At 47.6% G+C, this 17,500-nt stretch overlaps 1 protein-coding gene across 1 annotated transcript in view; it reads left to right on the forward strand.

The window, feature by feature from the left end:
* Positions 1-11,515: 11,515 nt before the first annotated feature.
* The window catches only part of LOC120023590 (nucleoredoxin-like protein 1), an 11,407-nt gene continuing 5,422 nt past the window's right edge, over positions 11,516-17,500 (forward strand). The window contains exon 1 of the mRNA XM_038967627.1: positions 11,516-11,729. The gene's annotated coding sequence lies outside the window, so the exon portion shown is untranslated. The remainder of the gene's footprint in view (positions 11,730-17,500) is intronic.

The raw sequence follows: 17,500 nt of genomic DNA on the forward strand, positions 1-17,500 counted from the left end.
GATTTAATGCTTCATTAAATGCTTCTTCGGGTTACGAGCGAACATACCCGGGTTCAAATAGTATCTGCTTTCTTTCAAATAATTTATCTGGGCTTGATTGAGCTTGCCTGGCAGCAATTGAACTCATAGGCAAGTCTCAAAGTCCAGAACCCCGCCCATCTGGCACTTCTGGCAGGCTAAAGCAACCGGTCAAAGTATTGGAAAGACAAGGAAATACTATTTGAACCCAGGTATGGTCGCTTGTAACCTGAACATTCCCTTAAATCAAGCATGAGTGTCAGTCTGAGTCTCCAGCTATGTGAGGTACGTAAGGTACGGCTTCCACGTGCACTGCTTAAATTAGGATTCAACCCACAGGTACCAACCAAGGACGTGACTTCATTGCAACAAAAAGTCTGTGTCTCAAATGGCAACCTATTCCCTACGTAGTGCACTATAGCGTATGTGGATGTATCTACAGTAAGTCTCAAATGGCACCCTATCCTCTTCAGAGTCCTCCTTGTTACAAATAATATTACCATTCAGACAACGTATAGCTCAAAATTGGGTTGGTATGTAGGTTGTCTTTTATTTTTACAGGCTCTCTGGAAACTCCGGTGGCAACGGCATCGACTCCTCCACAAACTCACAGTCCAACACTTCTCAGCAGGGGTGTCCTGAGTCAAACATTCCAGAGCCAAGGACCGCCCCATATTTATACATCCTCTCTGGGTTGTTGGGAAGATTCTGACCACTTCCTGTCAGATCCTCAGACAGGATGAGATCTGGGTGTAAAGTGTGTGGATCCAGATCCACAGGATCTCCAGAGAGACAGAGAGGTTAGTCAATATGCAGCAAACACTGCCAATTTAAAAACAAAACATTTAGAATTTGAATTCAGAAAAAAAGAAATGGCTTCAGAATATTTCCATTTGTCATAACTGTTTATGATATAATTAAGGATTTAGACATGTTATGTGATTATTATAAACTCCTCTCACTGTCAAGTGAGTTTATTTTCAGCAAACTTAACATGTCTAAAAATGTGTATGAACAGAACACGATTCAAACACTGAGACATAAACTGAACAAATTCCACAGACATGTGGCAAACAGAAATGGAATAATATGTCCCTGAACAAAGGGGGGGTCAAAATCAAAAGTGGTGAGGCTACCAGCTGCATTAAGTACTGCAGTGCATCTCCTCCTCATGGACTGCACCAGCTTTGCCAGTTCTTGCTGTGAGATGTTACCCCACTCTTCCACCAAGGCACCTGCAAGTTCTCAGATATTTCTGGGGGGAATGCCCCTAGCCCTCTCCCTCCGATCCAGCAGGTCCCAGACGTGCTCAATGAGATTTAGATCCGGGCTCTTCGCTGGCCATGGCAGAACACTGACATTCCTGTCTTGCAGGAAATCACACACAGAACGAGCAGTATGGCTGGTGGCATTGACATGCTGGAGGGTCATGTCAGGATGAGCCTGCAGGAAGGGTACCACATGAGGGAGGAGGATGTCTTCCCTGTAACGCACAGCGTTGAGATTGCCTGCAATGACAACAAGCTCAGTCCGATGATGCTGTGACACACCGCCCCAGACCATGACGGACCCTCCACCTCCAAATTGATCCCGCTCCAGAGTACAGGCCTCGGTGTAACGCTCATTCCTTCAATGATAAACACGAATCCGAGCATCACCCCTGGTGAGACAAAACCGCGACTCGTCAGTGAAGAGCACTTTTTGCCAGTCCTGTCTGGTCCAGCGACGATGGGTTTGTGTCCATAGGTGACGTTGTTGCCAGTGATGTCTGGTGAAGACCTGCCTTACAACAGGCCTACAAGCCCTCAGTCCAGCCTCTCTCAGCCTATTGCGGAGACAGTCTGAGCACTGATGGAGGGATTGTGCGTTTCTGGTGTAACTTGGGCAGTTGGTGTTGCCATCCTGTACCTGTCCCGCAGGTGTGATGTTCGGATGTATCGGTCCTGTGCAGGTGTTGTTACACGTGGTCTGCCACTGCGAGGACGATCAGCTGTCCGTCCTGTCTCCCTGTAGAGCTGTCTTAGGTGTCTCACAGTACAGATGTAACAGTATAACTTTACGCCGTCCCCTCGCCCCGACATGGGCGCGAACCAGGGACCCTCTGCACACATCAACAACGGTTGCCCACGAAGCATCATTACCCATCGCTCCACAAAGGCCGCGGCCCTTGCAGAGCAAGGGGCAACACTACTTAAGTCTCAGAGCAAGTGACATAACTGATTGAAATGCTACTAGCGCGTACCCGCTAACTAGCTAGCCATTTCACATCCGTTACACTCACCCCCCTTTCAACCTCCTCCTTTCCCGCAGCAACCAGTGATCCGGGTCAACAGCATCAATGTAACAGTTTAACTTTGCGTTGTCCCCTCGCCCCGACACGGGCGCGAACCAGGGACCCTCTGCACACATTAACAACGGTCGCCCACGAAGCATCGTTACCCATCGCTCCACAAAGGCCGCGGCCCTTGCAGAGCAAGGGGCAACACTACTTAAGTCTCAGAGCAAGTGACGTAACTGATTGAAATGCTACTAGCGCGTACCCGCTAACTAGCTAGCCATTTCACATCCGTTACACAGACATTGCAATTTATTGCCCTGGTCACATGTGCAGTCCTCATGCCTCCTTGCAGCATGCCTAAGGCACATTCACACCGATGAGCAGGGACCCTGGTCATCTTTCTTTTGGTGTTTTTCAGAGTCAGTAGAAAGGTCTCTTTAGTGTCCGAAGTATTGATAACTGTCCTTAATTGCTTACCGTCTGTAAGCTGTTAGTGTCTTAACAATCGTTCCACAGGTACACCCCTGGTTGAGTTGGACACCTCTGGTTTACTGGTTTACTGGTTTACTGGTTTACTGGTTTACTGGTTTACTGGTTCACTGGTTTACTGGTTTACTGGTTTACTGGTTCACTGGTTCACTGGTTTACTGGTTTACTGGTTTACTGGTTTACTGGTTTACTGGTTTACTGGTTTTGTCACGCCCTGGCCTTAGTATTCTTTGTTTTCTTTATTATTTTAGTTAGGTCAGGGTGTGACATGGGGAATGTTTGTGTTTTGTTGGTTTTGGGTGTTTTTATGGTAAAGGGGTTGTTGGGTATAGTATATGGGTTTGTGTGGAGTACATGTGTCTAGTGTTGTCTATGTATGTTTAGTTGTCTAGGAGAGTCTATGGTTACCTGAATGAGTTCCCAATTAGAGACAGCTGATTTCGGTTGTCTCTGATTGGGAGCCTTATTTAGGGTAGCCATAGGCTCTCATTGGTTGTGAGTAGTTGTCTATGTCAGAACGTTTGTAGCCTGTGTATGTGCACGACGTTTATTAGCTTCACGATCGTTTGTTGTTTTGTTAGTTTGTATTAAGTGTTTCGTGTTTATTCTTCGTCGTCTTTAAAATAAAAGAAGATGGCTTATTTTCCTAAAGCTGCGTTTTGGTCCGTCTCTCCTCCACACGATCGTGACAGAACTACTCACCATTACAGGACCAAGCGGCATGGAAAGCGGCAACAGGACCCACCTACACAGGATTCGTGGACATGGGAGGAGATACTGGATGGTAAGGGGCCGTGGGCACAACCGGGAGAATATCGCCTTCCTCGTGAAGAGCTGGAGGCAGCTAAAGCCGAGAGGAGGAGATATGAGGAGGCAGCACGGAGACAAGGCTGGAAACCCGTGAGTACAACCCAAAAATTTCTTGGGGGGGGGCCTTAAAGGGAGTGTGGCGAAGTCAGGTAGGAAACCTGCGCCTACTCCCTGTACTTACCGTGGAGAGCGAGAGTACGGGCAGACACCGTGTTACGCAGTAGAGCGCACGGTGTCTCCTGTACGCGTGCATAGCCCGGTTCGGTACATTTCAGCTCCACGTATCGGCCGGGCTAGACTGAGCGTTGAGCCGTATGTCATGAAGCCGGCCCAACGCATCTGGTCACCAGTGCGTCTCCTCGGGCCGGCGTACATGGCACCAGCCTTACGCATGGTGTCCCCGGTTCGCCTACATAGGCCGGTGCGGGTTATTCCACCTCCCCGCACTGGTCAGGCGACGGGGAGCATACAACCAGGTAAGGTTGGGCAGGCTCGGCGTTCAAGGGAGCCAGTACGCCTGCACGGTCCGGTATTTCCGGCGCCACCTCCCCGCCCCAACCCAGTACCACCAGTGCCTCCTCCACGCACTAGCTATATGGTGCGTGTCTCCTGCCCTTTACCACCAGTGCCTAAACCACGCACCAAGCCTCCTGTGTGTCCCCAGAGTCCTGTGCGTCCTGTTGCTGCTCCCCGCACTAGCCCTGAGATGCGTGTCCCCAGCCCGGTGCCACCAGTCCCGGCACCACGCACCAGGCCTACAGTGCGCCTCAGCCGGCAGGAGTCTGCCGTCTGCACAGCGATGACTGAACTGCCCGTCTGCCAAGCGCCATCTGAGCCATCCGTCTCCCCAGCGCCATCTGAGCCATCCGTCTCCCCAGCGCCATCTGAGCCATCCGTCTCCCCAGCGCCATCTGAGCCATCCGTCTCCCCAGCGCCATCTGAGCCATCCGTCTCCCCAGCGCCATCTGAGCCATCCGTCTGCCATGAGCCTGCAAAGCCGCCCGTCTGCCATGAGCCTGCAAAGCCGCCCGTCTGCCATGAGCCCAATGAGCCGTCCGCCAGACAGGAGCCGCTAGAGCCGCCAGCCAGACAGGAGCCGCTAGAGCCGTCCGTCAGACAGGATCTGCCAGAGCCGCCAACCAGACAGGATCTGCCAGAGCCGCCAACCAGACAGGATCTGCCAGAGCCGCCAACCAGACAGGATCTGCCAGAGCCGCCAACCAGACAGGATCTGCCAGAGCCGCCAACCAGACAGGATCTGCCAGAGCCGCCAACCAGACAGGATCTGCAAGAGCCGCCAACCAGACAGGAGCAGCCAGATCAGTCAGCCAGCCATGAGCAGCCAGATCCGTCAGCCAGCCATGAGCAGCCAGATCCGTCAGCCAGCCATGAGCAGCCAGATCCGTCAGCCAGCCATGAGCAGCCAGATCCGTCAGCCAGCCATGAGCAGCCAGATCCGTCAGCCAGCCATGAGCAGCCAGATCCGTCAGCTAGCCATGAGCAGCCAGATCCGTCAGCTAGCCATGAGCAGCCAGATCCGTCAGCTAGCCATGAGCAGCCAGATCCGTCAGCTAGCCATGAGCAGCCAGATCCGTCAGCCAGCCATGAGCAGCCAGATCCGTCAGCCAGCCATGAGCAGCCAGATCCGTCAGCCAGCCATGAGCAGCCAGATCCGTCAGCTAGCCTTGAGCAGCCAGATCCGTCAGCTAGCCATGAGCAGCCAGATCCGTCAGCTAGCCATGAGCAGCCAGATCCGTCAGCTAGCCATGAGCAGCCAGATCCGTCAGCCAGCAATGAGCAGCCAGATCCGTCAGCTAGCCATGAGCAGCCAGATCCGTCAGCCAGCCATGAGCAGCCAGATCCGTCAGCCAGCCATGAGCAGCCAGATCCGTCAGCCAGCCATGAGCAGCCAGATCCGTCAGCTAGCCATGAGCAGCCAGATCCGTCAGCTAGCCATGAGCAGCCAGATCCGTCAGCCAGCCATGAGCAGCCAGATCCGTCAGCCAGCCATGGGCCGTCCCTCAGTCCGGAGCTGCCATTCCTCAGTCCGGAGCTGCCATTCCTCAGTCCGGAGCTGCCATTCCTCAGTCCGGAGCTGCCATTCTTCAGTCCGGAGCTGCCATTCCTCAGTCCGGAGCTGCCATTCCTCAGTCCGGAGCTGCCATTCCTCAGTCCGGAGCTGCCATTCCTCAGTCCGGAGCTGCCATTCCTCAGTCCGGAGCTGCCATTCCTCAGTCCGGAGCTGCCCCTTACCCTGGTACTGCCCCTGACCCTGGTACTGCCCCTTACCCTGGTACTGCCCCTTACCCTGGTACTGCCCCTTAGTCCGGAGCTGCCCCTTAGTCCGGAACTGCCCCTTAATGCAATGGGGTTAATGTGGAGAGGGGTCATTTTGAGGAAGCTAAGGAGGTGGTTAGGGACTGTGGTGACGTGGGGACCACGACCAGAGCCGGAGCCGCCACCGTGGATGGAAGCCCACCCAGACCCTCCCCTAGACTGTGTAATGGTGCGCCCGGAGTTCGCACCTTAAGGGGGGGGGTTATGTCACGCCCTGGCCTTAGTATTCTTTGTTTTCTTTATTATTTTAGTTAGGTCAGGGTGTGACATGGGGAATGTTTGTGTTTTGTTGGTTTTGGGTGTTTCTATGGTAAAGGGGTTGTTGGGTATAGTATATGGGTTTGTGTTGAGTACATGTGTCTAGTGTTGTCTATGTATGTTTAGTCGTCTAGGAGAGTCTATGGTTACCTGAATGAGTTCCCAATTAGAGACAGCTGATTTCGGTTGTCTCTGATTGGGAGCCTTATTTAGGGTAGCCATAGGCTCTCATTGGTTGTGAGTAGTTGTCTATGTCAGAACGTTTGTAGCCTGTGTATGTGCACGACGTTTATTAGCTTCACGATCGTTTGTTGTTTTGTTAGTTTGTATTAAGTGTTTCGTGTTTATTCTTCGTCATCTTTAAAATAAAAGAAGATGGCTTATTTTCCAAATGCTGCGTTTTGGTCCGTCAATCCGCCACACGATCGTGACAGGTTTATTGGTTTATTGGGTTATTGGTTATCTGGTTTATTGGTTATCTGGTTTATTGGTTATCTGGTTTATTGGTTATCTGGTTTATTGGTTATCTGGTTTATTGGTTATCTGGTTTATTGGTTATCTGGTTTATTGGTTATCTGGTTTATTGGTTATCTGGTTATCTGGTTTATTGGTTATCTGGTTTATTGGTTATCTGGTTTATTGGTTATCTGGTTTATTGGTTGACTGGTTTATTGGTTGACTGGTTTATTGGTTGACTGGTTTATTGGTTGACTGGTTTATTGGTTGACTGGTTTATTGGTTGACTGGTTTATTGGTTGACTGGTTTATTGGTTGACTGGTTGACTGGTTGACTGGTTTACTGGTTGACTGATTGACTGGTTGACTGGTTGACTGGTTGACTGGTTGACTGGTTGACTGGTTGATTGGTTGACTGGTTGACTGGTTGACTGGTTGACTGGTTGACTGGTTGACTGGTTGACTGGTTGACTGGTTGACTGGTTGACTTTTTTACTGGCTCAACAAGCTCAACACACAGGGCGTTTTCCAACATTGCAGCAGGGCAGATAACCATCTCAGGGAAAGAGAATGCTCTGTCTCTCTTCATCTCGCTCTTTTTCCCCATCACTCTCACTGTCTATTTCTCACAAGGGAAAGAGAATTCTCTGTCTCTCTCTCTTCATCTCTCTCTTTCTCCCCATCACTCTCTCTGTCTCTCTCTTCATCCCTCTCTTTCTCCCCATCACTCTCTCTGTCTCTCTCTTCATCTCTCTCTTTCTCCCCATCACTCTCACTGTCTATTTCTCACAAGTGATAGCTGGTTGTTGGGGGGGGTGTGGTTTGATGTGGGTGTGATATTCCAAACTGCCACCGTACCGTCCGTGTGATGCAGCATGACAATGTGAACGTGATTGGTCAAGAATCTCAAGCTCTGAGTGTTCTGAATTTGGTCATTTATAGAGTGGTGTCTTCGATAACAGTTGTGTTTGGAGACGTTAGCTCAGCAATGCGACCGTGTTTCAGTTGGAAAAACCACAATCCATTTTTAAAGAAAAACAACTCTTCTTCTTTCAACATAACATGTGTGTGTTTTATATACGACTGTCCAGATGAGTCCGAGGCGTGCTAATGGTTCGTTTGGCTGTCTGTAAATAAATGGGCGGGTTGTAAGTTGATTCTGGAGAGCGATTGGATAGCGTGCACCGCAGCACACCGGGCATCTGTGATCCAGGTTATTGCCAGGCAGTGGCCCCGTGTGCAGGATTTAAATCCAATCCCCAAGCCCAACCCTCATGTGATCCAGGTTAATACCAGGCAGTGGCCCCGTGTGGGCAGGATTTAAATCCAATCCCCAAGCCCAACCCTCATGTGATCCAGGTTATTGCCAGGCAGTGGCCCCGTGTGGGCAGGATTTAAATCCAATCCCCAAGCCCAACCCTCATGTGATCCAGGTTATTGCCAGGCAGTGGCCCCGTGTGGGCAGGATTTAAATCCAATCCCCAAGCCCAACCCTCATGTGATCCAGGTTATTGCCAGGCAGTGGCTCCGTGTGGGCAGGATTTAAATCCAATCCCCAAGCCCAACCCTCATGTGATCCAGGTTATTGCCAGGCAGTGGCCCCGTGTGGGCAGGATTTAAATCCAATCCCCAAGCCCAACCCTCATGTGATCCAGGTTATTGCCAGGCAGTGGCCCCGTGTGGGCAGGATTTAAATCCAGTCCCCAAGCCCAACCATCATGTGAGTTGAGGCATCCTCAGTTACACAAATCTCATAAAACTCTGTTTTGAATGTACTGACTTTATGACCAAAAATCCTATTTACGTTTTGTAGTCAATTTTGCAACTAGAAAAAAAAACAATCTGACTCATTCGATGCCACGTTTTCAACCAGAGAAGTTATTTTTTACGGCTCAGTCGCTCTATAATGGGCATTGCTATAGTGGCACACCTGCAAAAAAGGACTCTCTATCTACCTCTATTGTCCTCAAGCACAACAAACTTTCTGCTGGGGTTTACTCACTAGGAACCGAATGAAACAGAATGAAACTGGAAAGGACATACCTGAATTTGTCAAATATAAATGTTTGTTTCCTTTGCTAAACGTTTTGCCACTGTGTGACTAATGAATACACCCTGGTGTGTGTGATGTGCCTAAAGAAGGATCCTCTATCTACCTCTATGGTGTGTACCTGCAGGCTGAACGACTGGCGTGATGAAGGACTTCACGCCCCTCTACAGACGCCACTCCTGTTCCTATCTCCTGGAGCGTGTGCAGAACCAGCTGTGAGACGCAGACCCTTACTGCAACATCCTGTAAGAACACGCGTCACTTCCTGTCGATGGATCCAAATCTACTCCATGGTTGTATCCCCTTGTTCTTGACCTGTGCACCCCTCCTCTCCTCTCCCAGGATCCCCAACAGTGGGGTGCTACTGGAGGATGCTCTGCTACAGTCTCTGGAGACGGCTCCTCCTTCAGGTCACAAAGAGTTATGCAGTCCAGTCCCAACGACTCTAAAGAGGAGAAGAAGAAACAGTCCCAACGACTCTAAAGAGGAGAAGAAGAAACAGTCCCAATGACTCTAAAGAGGAGAAGAAGAAACGGTCCCAATGACTCTAAAGAGGAGAAGAAGAAACAGTCCCAATGACTCTAAAGAGGAGGAGAAGAAACAGTCCCAATGACTCTAAAGAGGAGAAGAAGAAACAGTCCCAATGACTCTAAAGAGGAGAAGAAGAAACAGTCCCAACGACTCTAAAAAGGAGAAGAAGAAACAGTCCCAACGACTCTAAAGAGGAGAAGAAGAAACAGTCCCAACGACTCTAAAAAGGAGAAGAAGAAACAGTCCCAACGACTCTAAAGAGGAGAAGAAGAAACAGTCCCAACGACTCTAAAAAGGAGAAGAAGAAACAGTCCCAACGACTCTAAAAAGGAGAAGAAGAAACAGTCCCAACGACTCTAAAAAGGAGAAGAAGAAACAGTCCCAACGACTCTAAAGAGGAGAAGAAGAAACAGTCCCAACGACTCTAAAAAGGAGAAGAAGAAACAGTCCCAACGACTCTAAAGAGGAGAAGAAGAAACAGTCCCAACGACTCTAAAGAGGAGAAGAAGAAACAGTCCAATGGGAAGGTTGGTGGGTTCAGTTTCAGTTAGTCAATTGGTTCTAACAGGTGTGTGTGTGTGTGTGTGTGTGTGTGTGTGTGTGTGTGTGTGTGTGTGGTGTGTGTGTGTGTGTGATTATTATGATTCTGATAATTATTTCTTATAGAGAACATCACTGTGCTTGCTTAGCCATACCTCCTATTTGTTTATTCCGAATTTTCAGGGGAGGCTGCAGCACCCTCAGGACCCCTACTTCCCACATCTATGAAGATACCCCTGGTTCACTCCCACATTCTGTGTTATATGTGCAATTCCTTATCACACCACACAGGGGCGCTACAGTTAATCTCTTTTGAGTCTGTATTACAAAAATCGTCAAGCAGTTTTTTATTTATTTTTTATTTCACCTTTATTTAACCAGTTAGGCTAGTTGAGAACAAGTTATCATTTACAACTGCGACCTGGCCAAGATAAAGCATAGCAATTCGACACATACAACAACAGAGTTACACATGGAATAAACAAAATATACAGTCAATACAGTAGAACAAAAGAAAACAAAATGTCTATATACAGTGAGTGCAAATGAGGTAAGATAAGGGAGTTAAGGCAATAAATAGGCCATGGTGGCGAAGTAATTACAATATAGCAATTACACACTGGAATGGTAGATGTGCAGAAGATGAATGTGCAAGTAGAGATACTGGGGTGCAAAGGAGCAAGATAAATAAATAAATACAGTATGGGGATGAGGTAGTTGGATGGGCTGTTTACAGATGGGCTATGTACAGGTGCAGTGATCTGTGAGCTGCTCTGACAGCCGGTGCTTAAAGCTAGTGAGGGAGATATGAGTCTCCAACTTCAGTGATTTTTGCAGTTCGTTACAGTTATTGGAAGCCAATTCTAGATTTAATTTGGTTTGGAGATGCTTAATGTGATTCTGGATGGAGAGTTTACAGTCTAGCCAGACACCTAGGTATTTGTAGTTGTCCACGTATTCTAAGTCAGAACCGTCCCGAGTAGAGATGCTGGACGGGCGGGCAGGTGTGGGCAGTGATCGGTTGAAGAGCGTGCATTTAGTTTTACTTGCATTTAAGAGCAGTTGGAGGCCACGGAAGGAGAGTTGTATGTCATTGAAGCACGTCTCGAGGTTAGTTAACACAGTGTCCAAAGAAGGGCCAGAAGTATACAGAATGATGTATCTAGTTGTATCACAGTAGAATCTAGCTGCACCAAGAGCATGCCAAGGGAAGGGTGGAACCCCCCCCCTCTCACTCTATGAGATTAGTCTGCAGGTATTTTCAGCCTGTGTTTCTTATTGGATTAACATCAGCACACTTCATAGTAATCATTTAACACCACAGTCAGCTCACACCCACCCACACGCACGCACGCACGCACGCACGCACGCACGCACATACACACATACACACACACACACACAGAGTCTGGACACAGCACCACTCTCTTCTCTCACCACTCTCTTCACCACTCACATCTCTCTTATCCCCTCTCCTTCTGATATAATGTGATTAGTGTAGTTGATCCTCTGGGGTTTAGCTGACTTACCTCTCTCTGTCTCTCTCTCTCTCTCTCTCTGTCTCTCTCTCTTTCTTCTATATCTCCCTGTCTCCCACACAGGTGATATTCTCAGTGTCTGACTCACCCTACCCTTCTGACCCAGCTAATCTCCCACTCTAGGTGGAGGAGAGGGGAGGCGACAGGGAGAGAGACATGGGGACAGAGAGAGAGAGAGAGAGAAACAGAGAGAGAGAGAGGGAGGGAAAACACTGGGAAGAGAGGCAGACGAATAAAGAATGAAGGAATAACGGAAAGAAGGGAGAGAGGGAGAGTGAGGGAGAGAGAGAGGGAGGGAAACCACAGAGGAACAGACAAGACAAAGAGAGATGAAGAATATTCGGTTTTTGGACAACCTGCGAGAAAGAAAAGAAAGAGGAGGAGCATAAGGAGACGGAGAGAGACAACAGACTACAGTCTGAAGGTGAACGCTCTGAGATATCTGCTAGATATCTGTTCCAGCTAGAGATAGTTTTAGTCCACCTATTATGCCATTGTTAACTTGAATGAGGAGGAATGTTCGATAGATTATATTTCTAGGTTAGATATATTATGGGTGCTTACCAATTACCAACTGTAGCTTCCATGGCTAACTAGTTATCAACACAACAATTTTTACATTTTTATTTCACCTTTATGTTGAGAACATGTTCTAATTTACAACTGCGACCTGGCCAAGATAAAGCAAAGCAGTGCAACACAAACAACACCACAGAGTTACATATGGAATAAAAAAGCATATGGAATAAACTTACAGTCAATAACACAATAGAAAAAAAGAAAGTCTATATACAGTGTGTGCAAATGGCGTGAGGAGGTAAGGCAATAAATAGGCCATAGTAGCCAAGTAATTACAATTTAGCATATTAACACTGGAGTGATAGATGAGCAGATTATGATGATCAGATGATGATGATGGTGTGTAAGTAGTGATACTGGTGTGCAAAAGAGCAGCAAAGTAAATAAAAACAATATAGGGATGAGGTAGGTAGATTGGATGGGCTATTTACAGATGGTCTATGTACAGCTGCAGCGATCGGTTAGCCTCTCAGATAGCTGATGTTTAAAGTTAGTGAAGGAAATATAAGTCTCCAGCTTCAGCGATTTTTGCAATTCGTTCCAGTCATTGGCTGCAGAGAACTGGAAGGAAAGGCGGCCAAAGCAGGTGTAGGCTTTGGAGATGACCAGTGAGATATACCTGCTGGAGCGCGTGCTACGGGTGGGTGTTGTTATCGTGACCAGTGTCCTCAATATGCATATCCTAGCTTCTGGGCCTGAGTAGCAGGCAGTTTACTTTGGGCACGCTTTTCATCCGGACGTCAAAATACCGCCCCCTATCCCAAAGAAGTTAACACAGTGTCCAAAGAAGGGCCAGATGTATACATAATGGTGTCATCTGCGTAGAGGTGGATCAGGGAATCACCCGCAGCCAGAGCGACATTGTTGATATATACAGAGAAAAGAGTCGGCCCGAGAATTGAACCCTGTGGAACCCCCATAGAGACTGCCAGAGGTCCGGACAACAGGCCCTCCGATTTGACACACTGAACTCTACCTGAGAAGTAGTTAGTGAACCAGGCGAGGCAATCATTTGAGAACCCAAGGCTGTTGAGTCTGCCGATAAGAATACGATGATTGACAGAGTCGAAAGCCTTAGCCAGGTCGATGAAGATGGCTGCACAGTATTGTCTTTTATCGATGGCGGTTATGATATCGTTTAGTGCCTTGAGCGTGGCTGAGCTGTTTGCAGCTCTTTCAGAACATCTGCTATCTGGATTTGGGGGAAGGAGAAGCTGGGGAGGCTTAGGCAAGTAGCTGCGGGGGATGCGGTGCTGTTGGCCGGGGATGGGGTAGCCAGGAGGAAAGCATTGCCAGCCGTAGAGAAATGCGTATTGAAAGTTTAGATTATCATGGATTTATCGGTGGTGATCATGTTACCTAGTGTCAGTGCAGTGGGCAGCTGGGAGGAGGTGTCCTTGTTCTCCATGGACTTTACAGTGTCCCAAAACTTTTTGGAGTCAGAGCTACAGGATTCAAATTTCTGTTTGAAAAAGCTAACTTTCTAGACTGACTGCGTGTATTGGTTCCTGACTTCCCTGAATAGTTGCATATCGCGGGGACTATTCGATGCTATTGCAGTCCGCCACAGGATGTTTTTGTGCCAGTCAAGGGCAGTCAGGTCTGGAGTGAACTAAGGGCTATATCTGTTCTTAATTCTACTTTTTTTGAAAGAGGCATGCTTATTTAAGATGGTGATAAAATTACTTTTAAAGAACGACCAGGCATCCTCTACTGATGGGATGAGGTCAATATCCTTCCAGGATACCCGGGCCAGGACGATTAGAAAGGCCGGCTCGCAGAAGTGTTTTAGGGAGCGTTTGACAGTGATGAGGGGTGGTCGTTTGACCGCGGATCTCTGAGATCCTGATTGAAAACAGCAGAGGTGTATTTGGAGGGCAAGTTGGTCAGGATAGAATCTATGAGGGTGCCCATGTTTACGGATTTAGGGTTGTACCTGGTGAGTTCCTTGATAATTTGTGTGAGGTTGAGGGCATCTAGCTTAGATTGTATGACTGCTGGGGTGTTAAGCATATCCCGGTTTAGGTCACCTAACAGAACAAACTCTGAAGCTAGATGAGGGGCATTCAATTCACATATGGTGTCCAGGGCACAGCTGGGAGCTGAGGGGGGTCTATAACAGGCAGCAACAGTGAGAGACTTATTTCTGGAGAGATTCATTTTTAAACTAAGAAGCTTGAACTGTTTGGGCATAGACCTGGAAAGTTTGTCAGAATATTGCAAGCTATCTCTGCAGTAGATTGCAGCTCCTCCCCCTTCGGCAGTTCTATCTAGATAAAAAATGTTGTAGTTGGGTATGGAAATCTCAGAATTGTTGGTGGCCTTCCTCAGCCAGGATTCAGACACGGCGAGGACATCAGGGTTGGAGGAGTGTGCGAAAGCAGTGAATAAAACAAACTTAGGGAGGAGGCTTTGGATGTTAACATGCATGAAACCAAGGCTTTTACGGTTACAGAAGTCAACAAATGAGAGTGCCTTTGGACACGCAGGGCCTGGGTTAACCTCCACATCACCCGAGGAACAGAGGAGTAGTAGGATGAGGGTGCGGCTAAAGGCTATCAAAACTGGTCGCCTAGAGCGTTGGGGACAAGGAATAAAAGGATCAGATTTCTGGGCGTGGTAGAAAAGATTCAGGGCATAATGTGCAGACAGGCGTATGGTGGGGTGCGGGTACAGCGGAGGTAAGCCCAGGCACTGAGTGATGATAAGAGAGGTTGCATCTCTGGTCTCGCTGGTTATACTGGATGAGGTCACTGCATGTGTGGGAGGTGGGACAAAGGAGGTATCTGAGGCATGTTGAGTGGGACTAGGGGCTCCGCAGTAAAATGAAACAATGATAACTATCCTAAACAACAGTATACAAGGCATATTGACATTTGTGAGAGACATAAAGCGAGGCATGAAGCAATCACAGGTGTTGATTGGGAGAGCTAGCTAAGACAACAACGGGTGAGACAACAACAGCTAATCAGCTAAAACAACAACAGGTAAAATGGCGATGAATGGGCAGAGAGGGTCGGTTAACCTGTCTAGGATGAGGGTGCCGCTAGCGGCACTCCCCCCCCACCCCCACTGAAAAGGCAGAGCCGCGAAATTCAAAAAAAATATTTTTTTTAAATATTTAACTTTCACACATTAAAGTCCAATACAGCTAATGAAAGACACAGATCTTGTGAATCCAGCCAACATGTCCGATTTCTAAAATGTTTTACAGGGAAGACACAATATGTAAAGATGTAAATCTGTTACCCAAAAACACATTATCATAATCCACCATCTTTTATTTGTCCACCAACACCAGTAGCTATCACCAATTCGGCTAAACTAAGATATTTATAGCCCCTAACCAAGAAAAAAACTAATCAGATGACAGTCTGATAACATATTTATGGTATGGGATAGGTTTTGTTAGAAAAATGTGCATATTTCAGGTAGATGGCATAGGTTACAATTGCACCCACCGTCACAAATGGACTAGAATAACTACATAGAGCAACGTGTTTACCTACTTACTAATCATCAAACATTTCGTAAAAATACACAGCATACACTAATCGAAAGACACAGATCCTGTGAATACAGACAATATTTCAGATTTTCTAAGTGTCTTACAGCGAAAACACAATAAATCGTTATATTAGCATAGCACATGTGCAAACATTACCCCAGCATTAATTCTAGCCAAAGTGAGCGATAACGTAAACATCGCCAAAATATATTATTTTTTCACTAACCTTCTCAGAATTCTTCAGATGACACCCCTGTACATTACAACATGCATATACAGTTTGTTCGAAAATGTGCATATTTAGCCACCAAAATCATGGTTAGACAATGGGGAAAGTAGCCCAGCTGGTGAGAAAATGTCCGTGCGCCATATTAGACAGTGATCTACTCGTATACATAAATACTCATAAACGTGACTAAAAAATATAGGGTGGACAGCGATTGATAGACAATTTAATTCTTAATACAATCGCGGAATTACATTTTTAAAATTATCCTTACTTTTCAATACAGTTTGCGCCAAGCGAAGCTACGTCAAAAAACATGGCGTCCTAAGCCACTAACATTTTTCGACAGAAACACGATTTATCATAATAAAAATGTCCTACTTTGAGCTGTTCTTCCATCAGTATCTTGGGCAAAGGATCCTTTCTTGGGTCTAATCGTCTTTTGGTGGAAAGCTGTCCTCTTGCCATGTGGAAATGCCAACTGCGTTCAGCATGAACTGGAAGCGTGCCCAGCGATTCACAGCGTTTCAGAAATAAATGTCCCAAAATCGCACTAAACGGATATAAATTGCTATAAAACGCTTTAAATTAACTACCTTATGATGTTTTTAACTCCTATAACGAGTCTTAACATGACCGGAGAAAGATTACTCCCAACACTAATGCTTGGAACAGGTGCGGGTCGGTGTCCTCCAGGCGCATGACGCAGCTCCAAAAGAGTGACTAGCTACAGGGTTTTTTAATTTATAGTGCCTGTGAACGCGCAATCGACCCCATTCAAATCGTCATCACGTAAAGGCATCCAGGGGAAGACGTAAGCAGTGTCCGTATACTCATAGGAATAACATTGGCTTTAAAACTGACTCCAGAACAGTGGCCAAAATTTCTGAAATCTGACTCCATGTCAGGGAAATTGCTGTAGAATGGGTTCTGTTCCACTTAGAGACACAATTTCAACTCCTATAGAAACTATAGACTGTTTTCTATCCAATAATAATAATAATATGCATATTGTACGATCAAGAATTTTGTAGGAAGCCGTTTCAAAAATTACAAGATTACCATAAATAGTGACAACAGCGCCCCCAGCCTCAACAGGTTAACTACACACTGGGCCTGATTTGGGGCTGACAGATAAACTAAAAAGTAAACAAAGTGGAGTACCGTGATAAATGAACAGTCCAGCAGGCATCAGCTATGTAGCCACGTGATCATAGGGTACAGTGGACAGCAATAGATGAGACAGGGAACCCGCGGGGTAGTCGTTACTACGCTAGCATGCGGGAGACACAGCGTTTAAAGTTAGCAGGCCGGGGTAAGTAAAAGGGTCTGCTCCGGCGTCCGGCAAAGGCTGGTTGAGGGCACAGCAGATGGAATTACGTCTGCGGACCAGTCGTGGTGGTACGGCGGGGCACCGTGTTGACAAAGGGTCCAGGCCAGATGGCGAAAGAGGTATTGTAGTTGTAGTAATTTTGTTTGCTAGCCGGGAGATGCGCCTGGCTCGCGGCTAACTGGTGCTAGCTTCGGGGCAGGGACATTAGTCACTATAGCCACTCGGTAGCAGCTAGCTAGCAGCGATAATCCAATGCAAAGGTCCAGAGTTTACGGCAAGTATCACGTGGAGTAGTGGATTCTAGTCGTGTTGGGGGTAGATTCCGGGAGGCATCGGCTGAGTAGCGGGGTGATCACAGAGTAGGCTGGGAGGTGGGCCTGGCTCAGGGCTAGCTTCGGGGCTGGGTCACTCGGTAGCAGCTAGCTAGCTGTGATGATCAGGAGTAATGGTTCAGGGTTTACGGCAGGAATCCGCCGTTGTAGTTGAGAAAAACAATCCGAGGCTGGCAGGTATTATCCAGGCGAAAAAAAAACTGCTGGTGCCTGAGCA

The sequence above is a fragment of the Salvelinus namaycush genome, chromosome 2 (assembly GCF_016432855.1).
Source record: "Salvelinus namaycush isolate Seneca chromosome 2, SaNama_1.0, whole genome shotgun sequence".
Taxonomy (NCBI): Eukaryota; Metazoa; Chordata; class Actinopteri; order Salmoniformes; family Salmonidae; genus Salvelinus; species Salvelinus namaycush.